The sequence below is a fragment of the Ambystoma mexicanum genome, chromosome 6q (assembly GCF_040938575.1).
Source record: "Ambystoma mexicanum isolate Mex_15411 chromosome 6q, UKY_AmexF1_1, whole genome shotgun sequence".
NCBI lineage: Eukaryota > Metazoa > Chordata > Amphibia > Caudata > Ambystomatidae > Ambystoma > Ambystoma mexicanum.
In genome coordinates, this window is record NC_090937.1 from 1384012292 (window position 1) to 1384031430 (window position 19139).

The window sequence follows — 19139 nt, forward strand, 5'->3', positions numbered from 1 at the left end:
AGTGATGCCACTGTTTTACAGTTTATTGAAAAATATGTCACTTGTGAAATTCCATCAGAAGCCACAAATAGTGATCTTCATGCACAAATTTTACAATTTCAAAGACACAAATGTGGAAAATATTGTCGTCGCAAATACAAAAACAAAGGGAAATACTACACCAAATGCCGATTTGGTTTCCCTAGACCAGTTACAAATACAGGTCAAGTGAACAACCTCATGTCTTCAGTTAGACATAGTTGTAAAGGTAAGTCACCTAAAAATACATATTACATAAAAAGAAAAGAAGAAGAAAAATATATCAGGGATTATAATGCAATCATTGCCCACTTATGGAATGCAAACATAGATGTGCAGTACATTGCAGACAATTCTACTGCAGTTGCACGATATGTCACAGCATACTTAACTAAAGCAGAAAAGACATAGCTCCAAGACCTCTGGAATGACCTGTCATCAGATAAAACAGTATCTCAGAAATTATACAGCTTGGGCATAAACATGCTCACCCATAGAGAATGTGGATCATATGAAGCAGCTGATCGTTTAACTGGTACTGCATTGTATGGTAAATCTGAAAATATAGCATGGCTAAGTCTTGGTCCAGCTAAATCTAGAAAAATAGTTCTAAAATCATATGAAGATATGGAAACAATAGCCAAACATGATCCCAACAGCCAAGACATTTTAAAAAACAATTTATTGGCACATACTACCCAAACAGAAGTAATACTTTGGAAAACATGTGTCTATACCACATAGCCCAAAACTACACATACAAAAATAATATGAAACCTGATGAAAAAAAGGTAAATATAGAGCGACAAACTGTGAAGGCAGCCTAGTTACACTCACTAAACCAAATTTAATTAATCATATCAAATTGTCATTAAAAACTCCTCAACATAAAGAAGTATATTACATGTCCCTGCTACAACTCTTCAAACCATGGAGAAAACAAAAACAATTACTATATAACTATGACTCATATGAGGATGCTTTCAAAGCAAATCAAAGCACTATAACTGATGTAAACTTTACACAGTACAAAACAATGTTGCACAATGAACAGCAACACGAAGAAGAACTCCAAGCCCAACTAGATAAGGACACTCCTGACAATAGTCAACCTTCTGTAACAGGAAGCCAAGAACCACTGGGAGAACCACTAATAATAAATGAGGCAGAATTACCTATGATAGAAGTAGAAAACACCATGTGTCAGTATGAAGATAAAGAAGACTTAACTATACTACAATCAAAACTAAACAATGAGCAAAGTAGCATTTTTCAAGAAGTAACAAAACAAATTGCACATGGTGTAAACCATGAAAATAAAGAATGTTCCTGCCATAATTATAAACCTATACTACTGTACGTCAGTGGTGAAGCTGGTTCTGGCAAAACATTCCTAATCAAAATCATTAGTAAGTTCCTTCAACAATTGACAAACAACAAACTGTCAGCTGTTGTCACTGCCCCCACAGGTTTAGCTGCCTACAGCATAGGTGGTGTTACATTACACCCATTACTACTATTACCAGTAGAAGACCAGAACAAATTAGACTATTACAAACTTTCTGCAGAAGCTGCAATCGAATTACGCAGAGTATTGAAACAAATGAAAATGCTACTAATAGATGAAGTGAGCATGGTCTCCAACCTGATTCACCTCAGATTACAAGAAGTACTCAAAACAGACTATGAAGAGCTCTTTGCAGCAAAACACATTATTGTTTTTGGAGATCTTCTTCAATTAACACCAGTAAAAGGTGAGCCTATTTTTAAAACATTAGGACACAAACTCTGCCGTAAAACTGTTGGCAGCATTGGAAATGACAGCTTTTGGCAACATTTCCAAAACAGAGAATTAACAGAAAACATGCGGCAATCTGCAGATCTCACTTATGCCAACATTTTAAAAAGTATCAGAGTTGGTATACTTTCTAAAGAAGCAGAAGCAATATTGAAATCCCGGCACATTAATGCACTTTATGGCGATAATGCATGTGCTACAGATGTTATGGAACAATTAGCCCACAAAAATGTCAATTGTAGGGCCTTAATGTCAACTCTTGCAAGCTGTTTCAAATTCAATGAAATCATGCAAAGTAAAGAAATGCAACCAATCATGGAAATTAGTGCCACAGACAAACTAGATGTACATGGTATGACACTACCCATGTGTGACCAAGCCACAACAAGACTAAATAGTTTAGAAAAATCAATCTCAAACACAGCAGGCTTAGAAAAGATATTAAAATCATCCTTAAATTGCAGAGTAATGCTTAAACGTAACCTTGATGTGGGCCAAGGACTAGTTAATGGAGCACTGGGTACAGTTGTTGGCTTTCAAACATACCCACGCGACAACAAAATTCAGTTTGTCAATATACTCTTTGACAAACTTTCAGAAGTAAAAAGGATAGGACGCTCAACAGCTAGATTCCTTCTCTTCAAAGATATGTATGTACGCAGAGAACAATTGTCTCTAACTCTTGCATACGCAGACACGATTCATAAATCACAAGGTCTTACCCTAGACAAAGCAATGATAGATATTGGTAACACAGTCTTTAAAGAAGGCATGAGCTATGTAGCACTCTCATGCTTACGTACATTTGACGGTCTATTTCTATTCAACTTTGATGCAAGTAAAATAAACAATGATATTCCTTGCATTTTAGAATACAATAGACTTCGCTCACTATACATCCCCCACCTAAACACATATTCTGTTCCACAAAAAGTAAAACGTTATAAAAGAAAATTAAATCAAACATAAATGCAACAGGATGTCACTGCAAATACTCCAAAGAGAGTAAAAGAAACTAATACTTCATCAAGTACCACAATCAAAAAAGAATCAATTAGGGAAAGTAAACCAGGTACTTCTTTAAAGAAGGAAGACAAACTCCAAAAAAAGCAGTTAGATACAGAACTACCTGGACCATTTAAATTCTCAAATATAGTTGGTGTAAGTTGCTATGCAAATGTAGCAATGAATATTCTAATTCAATTACCACCAATTGTTGACAACATTTACTTACACAGTACAGACCCATTGTGTTTGCAAATGTTAGTACTTCACAGAAATGAAGCAAACAATCCTGACAACACTTATAGTGTTTATGGAATAAGACAACAATTGGACTACTGTGCTGGAATGGTGAAATTCACTATAAACTCACAGGAAGATCCACAAGAATTTCTAATGTACTTACTACAAGTACTGGAAAACAAAAACATACCTATAAATGAAATCTTTCAGATTTCATACATGTGGAAACATTCATGCACTGTCTGCAACAATGTGACACAAGAAGAAATCCCCAATGAACGCTTCATATATATATCAATACCAAATTGTGAATCCATTCCATTTCAGCGACTTGTACAAAATGCAAACCATGGTAGATTATGCTCTACCTGCAATTCAGATAATCGCTCCACGTTAGTAATACAAACACACAGTAAATACATAATACTAATGCTTCTACGTTACAATGCAGTTGGTACCAAAAACAACTGTAAGCTGACTGGATTCACACATGGTCAAATATCATTTGGTAAGAAAACCTTCACAACAATAGGTATAATCTACCACGCAGGAGCCACAACCAATTCAGGGCACTACACTGCATATATAAAAAAGAAATGTGGATGGTTTGAATGTAATGATAGTACCATTACTCTAAAGCAGAGATTACCAGGAAATCTTACAAACGCTTATTTGATGTTCTTAAAACCAAAATTTGATAACTAAACTGTATTTAAACCCTAAGTAAACTTGTGCTAAAAAATATAAACTGTTAGAATACTCCAAAAGCTATCTAACTGCTCAAAGATTCTACAACAACTAATCAGATAAATGAATACCACTAAATTAGAACAAAAAATACACAGTTAGAATACGCCAATTGGTATCTAACTGTCCCAAAATGTAACAATATCCAAATAGATAAATCAATACCACTAAAATATATCAAAAAATAGACAGTTAGAATATGCCAATTGATATCTAACTGCTCCAAAATTTTATAATATCAAAACAAATAAATAATATGTTACTGCTCCAAAAAAAGACAACAAGCCAAAGTTTAAAGCATTAGCCAGAAACAACAAGTGAACACTGAAAACAAATAAACAAATAAACTGTAGCATAACAGAATTCTTTTTTTTTTTAATCCATCATGGATTTTTTTTTCTCCCACAGACCCAATGATTTTAGCAACATATACAGAAACTGAGCAAATTGCACAGTACTCTGATTTGTAATCTACTAAATATGAGGGTCCAAAAAAAAAAAGTATATTGATTATACAATGTAATAAGTGATTACAAAATACTAATACTAACATGCTATTTTCTTTTATCACAGAAATTAACAAGAAATACATGTACTCCGGTTACTAGACCAAACAGTAAGTATACAATAATAAGGAGAACCATAGCAGCATATCACATCCATAGTATCTAATACCTTTGTTCCTTATACATTTGTTTTTCACCCAAAGTTATAAGCAAATATGAATGTGATATGCTGCGGTGGTTGTTGCCAGGGCATAGAGTCTTGGGTGCATGGCCAAATGGCCAAATGGCCATGCACCCAAGACTCTATGCCCTGGCAACAACCACCGCAGCATATCACATCCATAGAGTCAAACATTTCAACTATGGTCTATGGAAACTTTTAATGTCCGCGAACATTATGAATGTTCTTAGAACACTTTTGACTTGCCAGCGAACAATACGGACAGCGTTTTCAGGATACCCCCTACGAACATTTCAGAACAACGCGATAGCTCTTATAACACTTTCAACTTGACAACGAACAATACGGACAGTGTCCTCAGGACACCTCCATTTTGTTTATTTGCGAACATTTCAGGACACTGCGAGTGTTCTTAGAACACATTCAACTTGCCAGCGAACAATACGGACTACGCCTTCAGGACACCCCCTACGAACATTCCACGACACCGCGAGTGTTCTTAGAAACCTCTTCAGAACACCCCCTTTTTGTTTATTTGCGAACATTTCAGGACACCGCGAGTGTTCTTAGAACACATTCAACTTGACAGAGAACAATACGGACAGCGTCCTCAGAACACCTCCTACGAACATTCCCTGGACACCGCGAGTGTTCTTAGAAGCGTCTTCAGAACACCACCATCTTTTTTATTTGTGAACATTTCAGGACACCGCGAGTGTTCTTAGAACACATTCAACTTGACAACGAACAATACGGACAGTGTCCTCAGAACACTCCCATTTCGTTTATTTGCAAACATTTCAGGACACCATGAGTGTTCTTAGAACACATTCAACTTGACAGAGAACAATACGAACAGCATCTTCAGGACACCCCCTACGAACATTTCAGAACAACGCGAGAGTTCTTAGAACACATTCAACTTGACAGAGAACAATACGGACAGCGTCCTCAGGACACCCCCATTTTGTTTATTTGCGAACATTTCAGGACACTGCGAGTGTTCTTAGAACACATTCAACTTGACAGAGAACAATACGGACAGCGTCCTCATGACACCCCCTACGAACATTCCCCGGACACCGCGAGTGTTCTTAGAAGCGTCTTCAGAACACCACCATCTTGTATATTTGGGAACATTCCAGGACACCGCGAGTGTTCTTAGAACACATTCAACTTGACAACGAACAATACGGACAGTGTCCTCAGAACACCCCCATTTCGTGTATTTGCGAACATTTGAGGACACCATGAGTGTTCTAAGAACACATTCAACTTGACAGAGAACAATACAAACAGCATCTTCAGGACACCCCCTACGAACATTTCAGAACAACGCGAGAGTTCTTAGAACACATTCAACTTGACAGAGAACAATACGGACAGCGTCCTCAGGACACCCCCATTTTGTTCATTTGCGAACATTTCAGGACACTGCGAGTGTTCTTAGAACACATTCAACTTGCCAGCGAACAATACGGACTACGCCTTCAGGACACCCCCTACGAACATTCCAGGACACCGCGAGTATTCTTAGAAACGTCTTCAGAACACCCCCATTTTGTTTATTTGCGAACATTTCAGGACACCGCGAGTGTTCTTAGAACACATTCAACTTGACAGAGAACAATACGGACAGCTTCCTCAGGACACCCCCTACGAACATTCCCCGGACACCGCAAGTGTTCTTAGAAGCATCTTCAGAACACCACCATCTTGTTTATTTGTGAACATTTCAGGACACCGCAAGTGTTCTTAGAACACATTCAACTTGACAGAGAACAATACGGACAGCGTCCTCAGGACACCTCCATTTCATTTATTTGCGAACATTTCAGGACACCATTAGTGTTCTAAGAACACATTCAACTTGACAGAGAACAATACGAACAGCATCTTCAGGACACCCCCTACGAACATTTCAGAACAACGCGAGAGTTCTTAGAACACATTCAACTTGACAGAGAACAATGCGGACAGCGTCCTCAGGACACCCCCATTTTGTTTATTTGCGAACATTTCAGGACACTGCGAGTGTTCTTAGAACACATTCAACTTGCCAGCGAACAATACGGACTACGCCTTCAGGACATCCCCTACGAACATTCCAGGACACCCCGAGTGTTCTTAGAAATGTCTTCAGAACAACCCCATTTTGTTTATTTGCGAACATTTCAGGACACCGCGAGTGTTCTTAGAACACATTCAACTTGACAGAGAACAATACGGACAGCGTCCTCAGGACATCCCCTACGAACATTCCCTGGACACCGCGAGTGTTCTTAGAAGCGTCTTCAGAACACCACCATCTTGTTTATTTGCGAACATTTCAGGACACCGCAAGTGTTCTTAGAACACATTCAACTTGACAGAGAACAATACGGACAGCGTCCTCAGGACACCCCCATTTTGTTTATTTGCGAACATTTCAGGACACCGCGAGTGTTCTTAGAACACATTCAACTTGTCAGCCACAACCGCATTCATATTTCTGAACATTTCAGGACACAGCGAATGTTCGACAACGTCTTCAGAACACCCCCATTTTGTGTATTTGCGAACATTTCAGGACACCGCGAGTGTTCTTAGAACATATTCAACTTGACAACGAACAATACGGACAGCGTCCTCAGGACACCCCCATTTTGTTTATTTGCGTTCATTTCAGGACACTGCGAGTGTTCTTAGAACAGTTTCAGTTTGCTTGTGCACAAAACGGACACATATTGAGTCCTCAGAACACCCCCCATTCAGTTTATTTAGAACATTTCAGAACACCCGTTATGTCCGCAGACAAATCGAACACAAAAAGAACATCTAACACATAAAAAAACACAACTTTCATCCTATCTCATAGACTCCCACCCTCCCCAAACACTCCTACAAACCAACATAATCTACTAAATACAAATTTTGAACAAAGTTTCACCGCGCTGTCCTCGGACGACCGCGAATCCATGATGGCGGGCGCTACCGAAAATCTGACGCGCTTTACGCTCCACGCCGTCCAATCAGCGAACACGTTGCATGTCCGCGAACATCACGCAAGCCGATTGGCCAATCAGGACACTGTCCGCGGAGTGAACATGGAAGTGTGTCCGCGGGCCGAACACAGATATCACTAATTTTTTTTTACCTACTTTTTGGTCATTTTAAAAAAAAACTATATATATATAGTATAGTGCCTGTGGTAGCGGCCCCTGTAGTTATGGTTAAGTTGCTCAACTCATAAAAAGAGCACTTTTTGGGCGGCTTATACCTTCACCAACCCTGGACGACTGCTCACTAAACTTTGCAAAAAAAAAACGATATTGCACCCTTGGAATGATTTGCAAAATTTGGTGCGGTTTTTTCAGGGGGGCAAAGTTATAGGGCAGGTCCCAAGATTTGTGTAAAAGCTCTGAGATGCAATGGAAAAATAATTATCTCACACCTACAGCCCATACCGCTGGACGGATTTTCACCAAATTTGGGGTTTTGTCCCGAAAATGTGCTTTTGTAAATTTGGTGAGTATTCTTCCAGTAGTTATTTTTAAAAACAGCCAAAGAGTAGGTCCAAAACCATTAGTGATATCTGGGTCTGGTCCACAGAATCACTTCCCTATTCGGTCCGCAGACAACCCCCTGGACCTTTCAGGGTCCGGCATGATGTTCGCAGACATCGGATGTGCCCACTGATTGGATGATGAAAAGCGTGAGATGCGTTATATTTTTCAGAAAGGTCGCCATGTTCGATCTGCGGACAGTGGCCGTTGTTCACGGAAAGTGTGGTGCGGAAAACGTTTAGAAAACACATTTGGGATTATTTGTTGGCCGAAAGAGGGTGTGGAAAGGGTAGGAGAGTAGAATAAAGATGACATGGAGTTGTTTTGTATAGGTGAAAAAAGGGTTTGCATATGCTGCAGAGTCTGCTGTCAATATTGGTGTCCGCAGACATTATTTCAATTGCAGGGGGTTCAGGACGAGTTTTGTTATTTTAAGGTGTATTGATGGCCATGCCCCCAAGTATCTGGCCACTTGCCACACACGCTATAGCAATATGTGTGGAGTAATTATAGCAAATGTAGCAGGAGTATACAGTATATGTAATATGGCGGAGTGATATAATGGAACTGTATATTGTATTTATGATTTTAATCCAATTGAGGATAGTGCTTTTGGAATATGTATTTGTTTAAATGTGGTAGGTTTACTTAATTGCATACAGTAATAAAGTTTGAATATCATAAACAGTCAATTCTATCTACTATGTTTGGTACACCATGAGAGCATGAATAAATGTTGTTGTATTGACATTACATAACCATTGGGCCATTGGGAAAGAAATTCATAGAGGATAAAAAAACGATTATAATCATGTGAGTGTAAGTGTGATAGTATGTGTGTTTGGAGTGTGTTGTGGTGAAGGGAATATTTAAAATAGTAAGGTACCTGGCATCAATAACAAAATAAGACAAAAGCATAACAATAGTATCATGACAAAAAATGAGATATTATACATTTGTACATTTTTTGTTGCTAGTCTTGCAACATATTTATTTATCCATTCACCCTTTCTTAATGACAGTGTTTTGCTTGATTTGTCAACATCAGAGATTCAAGGTTGACCTTATTTTCCTCTTTTCCTCTTTAATTCCTCCTGTTTAAATAGATATTTCCTTCCTTACTCTCGGAAAATAGAAACTGTTTGTAGTGCTGGTTCAAAGAGATAACAAAAAGAAAAAGACAAAATATTGTTTCTCCAAAATAAGGTTCTTTACCCTTTTCTTCTTAAAGTATTATAGTAGCAGGGTTTATCATTACTTTTGGGATCCAGGTGTTAGAAAAAGAATACTCTACAGGCAGTCATAGTTTCTTCCCTTTTTTTGCCTCTTTTGGAAAAATGAGGATGCAATTGTCCTCCCCTGAAAGCCACCGATCCTAGACCTGCATATAAGTACCCAAATGGTTGGAAAAACAAATGTTAAAGACATACCTTGAGGTGGGTAGAATATGCAGAGGATTAAGAATTTGCATCTTTCCATCATTTGACGAGGAGGACAAACTAGCTCTGAATGATTGGACGGAGTTACTCATTAAAACCTCCAGAGGAATTATGGAAAGAATAATTAATCAAGTAGCTTTGGCACATTAAATAATTCCTAAGGAGATACTTTACTTTAAAGGAAAACATTGATAAACTTAATCATCCTTAACATTAACATTCAAAAAGTATCAGGTATCAGAAGAAACAAAAGACATGTTTTGGAGATGAAGATGATAAGGATAAGAGGAAGCATGACTATACAAGTAGTTTTATGGAAAGACAAAGAACCCAGTAAAAGTCCAAGCATATCACCACTTTCATCAGATGTTGAAACAGCAAGTGATAATGAAACAAGACCATCTGAAGCAGCAAGTTGACAATACAGACTGTCCTTTTTTAGAGGAAATGAGATGCTACAAAAAGAGCACACACTCGAGTACCCAATATGGAAATCCAAATTAAGGATCAAATCTAAATAGTTCAACCAAAAGTACAAATGTAAGAGAGGTAAGAGGGGAGGAACTTCAAAGACCAATAGCAGAAAACATGTCAGGAATGACCACAAGATCACAAAGTTGAGGGAATACACGGTAGACTTAATAGTCTGCCTTTCAAACCTTCACATAAACCAAGATCGTCCAACTGTACTGAATAAAGGGCTATCATGTAGTTCTTCTAATAAAAGCGGACTACTTCCAGGCTCAATTAGACATCTACAAGTTTTGCAAATATTTAAAAATGAAGAAAGATTTTGAGGAGACACCAATAAAAAAGAAACAATCATTAAGTAAGGCGATTCCATCAAATCTATAGGAGGAGCTGGTAGAACGCACCATTGATCATTGATCTACTAAATTTAACAGAAGATGAGGAATACACAATAACTAGATTCTGTGAAGAGGAACATATTGACACCCACCAATTAGAAGAAACAACACTTAAACCTATGTCCACATTTATCCCAGTTATGCAAACTAATAATGTGATTGATTCATTTAAAAAAGCCACATGTAATGAATTGAGATCTAGTTACCTTGGAAATAAGAGAGGAAACACTTGGCATAACTTATCCTATAATGAGAAACAAGCCATCCAAGAACTGGCTACAAATGATACAATTATCACAAAGATGGCGGACAAAGGGGAAAAAATAGTGCTAATGAACAGAACAGACTATGTTCGAGAAGGCAAAGCACATGTATGCAATCAGGAATGTTATCTTAAAGTTAAAGAAAATCCTGTGAAAGATTTAGTGAAAACATGGAATGGGATGAGTAAAAATTTGTATGAAAATGTACTTTTGTTGGAAGAAGAATTTACCAATATGAACATCCATGATCCAGTGATGGAGTGATAGCAACAATCAACTTTTTGCCTAAGATACATCAAAATTACAAAAAATGTCCTCCAAGCTGCCCCATTATCAATGGAATTGATTCCTTATCAGAAAGATTCTCACAATATATCGACTTACACCTTCAACCTTTAGCATCAAAACTTGCTTCTTCTATCCAGGACACTAAACGCATTATCCAGCAAATAGATGAAATTCCATGGGAAACGGATTATAGATGCGTCACTTTGGATAATAATAATAATTTGGCATTTATATAGCGCTACAAACCCTCAGGTATCTGAGCGCTGCTTATTATTATTACCCACGTTGTGTGGTGCTCATTTATCGACCTCAGAAGGATGAAAGGCTGAGTTTGGCCCCGCCAGGATTCGAACCTGCGTTAGCAGGCTCTGCGCGAATGTCAAAGCGATCGCTCTACTCGCTGTGCCACTTGACCAGATGTAGTTTCACTATACACAAGTATACAACATGACAAAGGGATGGCCAGCACAGAATCTTTTTTGAAAACCAGATCTATCTCATACCAAGAGCAGAATACAATGACACTCCAAATGCTTTATTTTGCCTTAGAAAATAACATGTTCACATTTGACAATGAGCTATACCTGCAGTTACAAGGAACCACAATGGGTTCAAAATTTGCACCAGCATATGCAAACCTATTTATGGGTTATTTTGAAAACAACTATGTCTGGAAACATCCAGCATTTAATGACCCCAGAAATATAATCTTCTGAAGTAGTTATATAGATGACATATTAATCATTTGGGAAGGGGATTCATCCTAGTTGATTTCATATGTTGATGATCTCAAATTCTCAATGAATGAGAATCCTAACAAAATAGAATTTCTAGGTCTAGAGCTATATATAGACAATGATAAGATCCAAACAAAACTCTTTACCAAACTTACTGTAGGTGATAGCAAATTACATGCATTTTGCAACCATCCCAGACATGTGATCGATAACATCCCTTATGGGGAAATCATATGGCTAAAAAGGAACTGCAGTTCAGAAGTGGTTTACAAAGAGAGCATTAAAAAACGTTGAATACATTTACTCAAAGAGGATATGATTCTAAGAAACTACAGTTAGCAGTGCAGAAGGTGGACAGTACTCCAAGATCATTTCTACTTATGGTTAACTTGAAACTCAAGAACAAAACAACCACTACAACATTCATTACCACATTTAGCTCAGAGGCCCATATGGTAAGGAAAATTCTTTAAAAATTCTGGCATATTCTTCAGATTGATGAAAATGTGAAAAAATACTTGGATGATACACTAGAAATCTGTTACCACAGGGTTCCTACAATAAAACATATGATCTGTCCCAGTCATTTAAAATCACTTAAAACCAGTGATTTAAGTACCATGTTAAACCTGAATCCAATTCTTGTTAACTACAGATGTGGAAGTTGTAAACTATGTTCAGGGATGCTACATGGCACAAAAGAACTGTCTATGACAAATGGTATAACAAAACAAATATTTCAATGTATAAATTGCAACACAAGACATGTCATCTATGGAATTAAATGTATTTGTGAAAAATTCTACATAGGCAGTACGATTCTAGCCCTGAAAATACAGATCTCAGAACATATGCGAGCAATTAGGAATAAAGATTTAAGATGGCCATCCACATATGTTCGGAACATCCAGAAATGAAAATTGAACTGATAAAATTCTTAGATCTTGAAAGTATCAACGAATTACCTTGGGGAGGAGACAGAGAACTGTTGCTAAGGAAAAAGGAAGCTAAATGGATCTGTCTCATGGACTCATGTGAAAATGGTTTAAATAGCGATGATGAGATTTACAATTGGTTATAACTATGATACCTGGCATGATGGTATCATAGTTACCATAGTTACCCCTATGGGGTACCATAGTTACCCCTACGGGGGCTTGAATGGGAATGAGGATGTGTTCCTGGGATGGGTTCCTGGAATGGGTAAATACCGGGCCATCCAAGGTCGGAATGGCCCGGTATTTCCCCATTCCAGGAACCCAGACCCGGTACCCTGAATGGGGGTAGCCATGCTGCAAGTAGCGGCATGGCTACCTCCAAGGTCGTAATGACCTCCCATATGTTGCGAACCTGGTTTTCTTCCCCAAACTATCCAAATTGTTTATTAAATCCCATTGGATTGCTTTCTTTTTCAATGTATAACATAGGGGATTTAAATTAAAAATGTAATTGGGCAATTTAAGGTTAATCAATTCTAGGACAGTATGGACTGTGTTGGTTAAGTCCTTAGTGGCATCACTATTAAGATCACCATTAGTTATTGTTTCCCCCAAAATACTAATCAGACTACCAACCTTATAAGTGTCCAAAGTAATTTTAATATATAAATTGCAACATCTGATTTTTCAGAGGGTTAACCAGGAAGTATGGCCAAGTTCGCAACATATTGCTACTATAGGAGTGGAATTAGCTACTCCTAATGCAGCTCTCCACATCCTACCTTCAATTGTATCTAAGTTTCTCATATATTTAGCTGCTATTTTCTCTGATGCATACAAGGCCCACAGTATAATACATGACTTATACATCGCAAGCAGACCTTCTTTGGAGTACCCTCCTTTTTCATTTATATAACATCTCATAATATTCACCTTCTTATGGATCTTTTTACCAATCATATCCACAAAATGATCAAGTTAGGGAAGATTTTTAACTGTCATGCTTAGATAAGGGTATGAATCCACAACTTCGACTACTTGAGTATCTATACACCATCTGTGTTTCACTGTTTGCTTCCTTCCATTCTTTTTGCCAAATTTCATAATCTTGGTTTTTTTCACATTAATGCTTAGACTGTTTTCTTTAGAGGGTAATGATTGCATTGTAATCATAGATGTACTTGGATGCTTCATCTCTTTTAATATGGTATGAGTTTTAAGGGATATGCCTTTTACACTGTGTCTAGCAGAAAACATCAAGCTTTTTACATGTCCTTTTTTGCAAACTGGTCTAGGGAAGAAAAAGCAACATTTGGTATAGTATTTACCTTTGATTTTATATATACGTTAGCAGTATTTGTCACAGTTCTGTTTTTGGAAGTGTAGGATTTATGTACGTAGGTCACTATCTGTGGTTTCTGAAGGGATGTTGCAGGCAATGTATTTTTCAATAAACTTTAAAACAGTGACATCACTGTCATGGACACATTTGGGAGCATTTTTTATCCACAAAAGCATGTGGATGTGTGGTGCTCCTCTATACTGAAATTCTTTTCTACAAAAGAATTGTTGTACTTCTCCGATCGGAAGGGAAGATTTATTGCAGATGAAGTGTAGCATGACAATGAAGTGATGGTGAAAGTACCTTGATACATTTACAGTGTCGAGAGAACAAAGTCCTCCTGGTGTTTCTATATCTATTCCATATTTATGTTGGTATGCAGTGTGTAAGAAATCAGGCAAGTCTTCCCATGCGTACTCTGCACAACTTAAAGTAACAAACCATGTGGGTGGGCCAAGATACCTTAGCATACAGTGTTCATCAGCATGACGTCAGAACCAGTATTCTTTTGTACTACACATGTTTGCCATGTTTGCCAAGAGATTTGTGATACTTGACTGCAAAATTTCAACTTTGTCTTTTATTTTTTGAAGCAGTTGGTTAGCGGACATGTTTAAAAAATTAGAGCCTGTTTTTTAATGTGTGTGCAACTCCGTAACAGTTGCTAGTTTACTTTCAAACAGGAGGTGAAAATGTATTATAAATTTTGTCTGGATCTGAGTTCTTCAGAATACATTTGTAAAGAGCGATATTCTGATGCACTAATTTGTGTGGACCTTTCATCATATCTTTCTCCTTTTCCTGTAGGAAAGAGTAGAGTAAAAGAACGTGCTTATACACTTCTTTCCCATATGCTCATTGGGAATCCTTTGGTTTGACACTTTTGACATGTTTCTAATGCATCTTCAATGGTGTTTTTGGAGTGTACTGGGTAAATGATATACTGGTTTAAAATGTTGCTGCAGTAATAGGATCTACATGTTCAAATTGGCCTGCTGCTGGTGAACCCTGAATAATTTGGGTGGTTTCCATTAGGTTTTCCTCTATTCTTTGTAGTATTCAATGTTTTTTTTCAGATATTGTAGGCCTTGTCTAACTTTGCTTAAGTCGACAAGTTGTTGTCAAATTTGTTTGTCATTTGTTGGAACAAAAGTTAACTAGTACAATCAAAGATTGATCGAGTGGCCGTTGTACCCCTAGAGCTTCTACATTTTCTTTAAGATCTAATGGCAGATATACTACTTTGCCACAAATGCCTTTTAGTAACTTAGATGGAGGCAATTTGGCTGTTTGTTTGTTGAAGGCATATCATAGCTTGAAATTGGTGCACTGTTTGGATTATAATGCTCTCATACAAGTTACATTGTATGAGAGCCTTTAGAAGTGGGAAAATGTCTAAGTTATTAGTAATAGCACGTGTTGGCATTGTTATAATTGTTTTTTTTATAATTGGGTATTTATATGTTGTCAAGCTTTGTGTTGCAGTACATGCAAACTCTTGAGGGGTCAGTTATTGTGTATTTATGTTCTGCTGTTAGATATAAAGCTAATTGGAACCATTGGGATTCCTCATTGTCCTCTATTTTGTATGCCATATCTCGTATTTTTGTGTTGTTTTAATAAAAAGTTTTTCAACAGCAGACACATACTTGGTCTGGTTTTTCAGCAGATGTGTTCTGAAACATATCTATTTCTTTTATGTATGTGTTTGTTAGAAGGTATAGTGGAATGATGTGTTGCTAACACTTTGATGTGGTGGATGGTGCTTTTGCAAGCAGTTCCTAAAATGCAGGCTCATGAATGTCCTTGAAGTCCAGTGTGGCTGCTTACTGGACAAGAGTCCATGGTTTGAAAAGTTTCTCATTTTACGTTTGTCCTTTAGTTTCACATGTGATTGAGAAATTGTCATAAAGATTTAAAAGATTGTTGGTGTACATTACACACTGAGCTGCATGCCCATTTGCACACTGGACAGTTTATTTGGGTGAAAGGAACATTTGGTTGAAAGTTTTTCTTTTGGGGGATGTTTTTTCTACAAGGGTGTCTTTTGACTTAGTAGTGTCTTCTACCACTTCATACCCTCAACCATTACTCTCTATGACAATTGTTTTATGTTGTTCTTGTTTACGAGCCTCTTCATTGAAATGTGGTTCTGTGCTGCTTCTGTGAATCCATTCCCTGTCACAGAAGTTTGAAAAGGTATCTATATTGACATTGTTCATGTTTAGAAGAACTTTTAGTATTTTTTTGATTAATTTAATGAGTGGTTTCATTCTGTTTAAAATCAATGTGAACAATGTTCTCTTTAGTGGAAATGTGCTGTTAATTAGAGCTTTGAGAATAAGTCTACTGCTGCAGTGTTTAAGGGTAGAGTGTGACTTTTCAGCTGTTTTTATAATATTGTGAAGAACTCTACGGTGGAAAGTTTTGTGTAGAATTCATTTTTGGATTGCTTTTCAGTGGCTAGGTTAACATTGGTAGATACAGTGTTAGGTTCATTAGTAGGTCTGCTTATCTTTGTACATCTTTGTTTACTTTTAGTATTTGGAAGAGTGGGCTTACCTTTTTTTAGTGGTAGCCGGTTTAGATTTGTTCAGTGAGGTTACTGGCTCTTTTGTTTTAATATTTTCTATACGTTGATTTAGAGGTGGATCACCACATGGCTTGCTTTCATTCTTATCTACTCTTTTTTCTTTCTTTCTTTTCTACAGAGTTGCTTTTTAGTGGGCATTTTGTTGAGTCTATTATGAAAAAAAGAAAGTTTGGGTTTGAAAGTTGTGGAATGTATGTGCATGTGTTGTGCATGGGTGCGTGGGTGTTATTGTAGAGATAAGTAGAGTGCTGTTTCATTGGGAAGTGGCATAATAGGTGTGGTTGGGAAGTTTGTAAGAGTAAGAGTCTGTAGCAGTGTGATGGGCTTGGGTTAGTGAGGAAGGGAGTGGTGGTGTGACTGAATAAGTAGGGGCATTATGATGTTTTGAGGAAAGCAGTGGGTGTTGTAATGGTGGTCTTTAGATGGGAATAGAAAGAATCTGCCGTCTCCTGGAAGAACTTCACCTCGATATCCTCGGTCTCATCGAGACATGGTTCATGGCCAGCTCTGTCACAAGCATTGACACTCTCCTCCCTGATGGCTACGAGATCCTCTTCGTGCTCAGAGCCACCCGTTCTGGCGGGGGTGTAGCCTTGATCTTCCGAGAGTGGATTCCTGCCTCTGTGACTTCTACGCAGGCCCACTCCTCCTTCAAATTCCTTGTCTGTAGGCTTTCTCTCTCTCCTGGCCACTCTCTCACCATTGCTACTATTTATCGGCCACCTGGTCAGACTACCTTTTTCCTCTCCAAGTGGATTGAACTCTCCTCCTTTCTCCTGGCCTCAACCACCCAACTCCTCCTCCTTGGAGACCTCAAAATCTACCTGGATGCTTCCTGTCCTTCTTCTGTACTCGTTCGCAACCTCTGTGACTCTCTCTCTCGCTTTCTATTTGTCCCTTTTGCCTGACTCTGCAGGGTAAAAATTGGATGTTCTCATCTTCTCTGACCTCCCCCTCTCTAATCCTCTCACCACTCCTCTCTCCTGGAGCAATCACTTTCTCCTTTCCTCCTTTCTCCTTTCCTCCCATCTCTCCCTCTCCATCCCACAGGCTAAGCCTGCCCCAGCACTGTCATCCGGCCCATGAAGCTTGTGTCAGTTGAGGCATTTGCTTCCATTTTCTCTCCCCCTTCTCCACCTCTTGCTGATTCTCATTCTGAAACTGCCCTTTCCAATCTCCATACTACTATCTCTCATAGTCTCGATGTTCTTGCCCCTGTTATGAGAATCCGCTTGAATCCCAAAGCCAAGTGAAACTCTTGGTATGACTTTGACCTAGTCACCCTTAAACACAAGTGTAGGGTGACTGAGAGGAAATGGCGGGAATATTGTGCATCCTCTGACAAACTGGCCTGCCGGTTGCTCCAAAAGCAATACCCACTCTCTGTCCACACTAAGAAGAGAGCCCACATCCAAACCTGCATCTCTGCGGCATCTAACAACTCAGCCACACACTGTTTAAAATCTGCAAGGATCTGGCCAATCCTGCTGCAATCTGTACTTCTCTTGTCCCATCCAAGGCCCTCTGCACGGCCCTCTACTCTCATTTCATCTCTAAAACCCAGGACATCCTGTCAACCCTCTCATCATCTCCTCCTCTTCCCTCTTCTCTCTTTGCCACCTCTGGCCCTCCTGCAGCCACCTCTCCTCCCTCTTTCTCTTCCTTTCCTGTTCTCCCCTGACATGATTTCTAGACAAGTCCGATTTATGAAAGTTTTGTCAAAACAGGTTCTTCCCTGCTCGTCCAAAACCATCAAGGTCCATATTGACACTATCGCTCCTGCCCTAGCCAACTTCTGCAACCAATCCTTCACCATTAGGGCATTTCCCTCCCCTCTGAAGCACTCTCTTGTGCACCCTCTTCTAAAGAAACCAACAGCTGACCCCTCCTGCCAGGCTAACTATTGCCGATCTCTATCACTCCTTTTCTGGAAAAACTCTTGGAAAAGCTGGCCATCTCCCAGCTTAATCTTCACACTGACTCTGTTGGTTGTCTCCATGACCATCAGTCTGGCTTTAGAGCAGCCAGATGCACAGAAACTGCTCTCCTGAACATCAGTGAAGACCTGCTTTCCAACCTGGATTCTAATCTCCCCTCAGTCCTCATTCTACCTGATCTCTCTTCTGCCTTCAATATGGTCAACCATGCCATCCTGCTCAACCGCCTCTGTGATAATTTTGGTCTGGCCTGGCTGACCTCATTCCTCTCCAACTGACCCTCCCAGGTCCAACTTGTGTCCGTTCCTTTCCTTTATCTCACTCTCCACATGTGGTATTGCCCAGGGGTCTAACCTCTCTCTCTGGCTTTTCAACCAATACCTGGCACACCTCACCCACTGCATTGCTGCTCTCTTCTCCAATATTCAGTGCTATTCGGAAGACACTTGTTTTCAGGCTCCCCTCTGCCACCTCTTCTCCCTCTCTCATCTCTGATTGTCTGTTTGTAATCCAGGAGTGGTGTGCCGCCAACGACCTCTGCCCTTATGCCGGTAAGACAGAGATCCTCCTCATCGGCACTCCTGCACCATTGTTTCCTGTCACTCTCTGGCCGGCCCCCCTTGGCCCTCTCCCTGCGCCGACCTGTCAGGCTAAGAACCTCGGGGTCATCTTCGACCCCACACTTTCATTTTC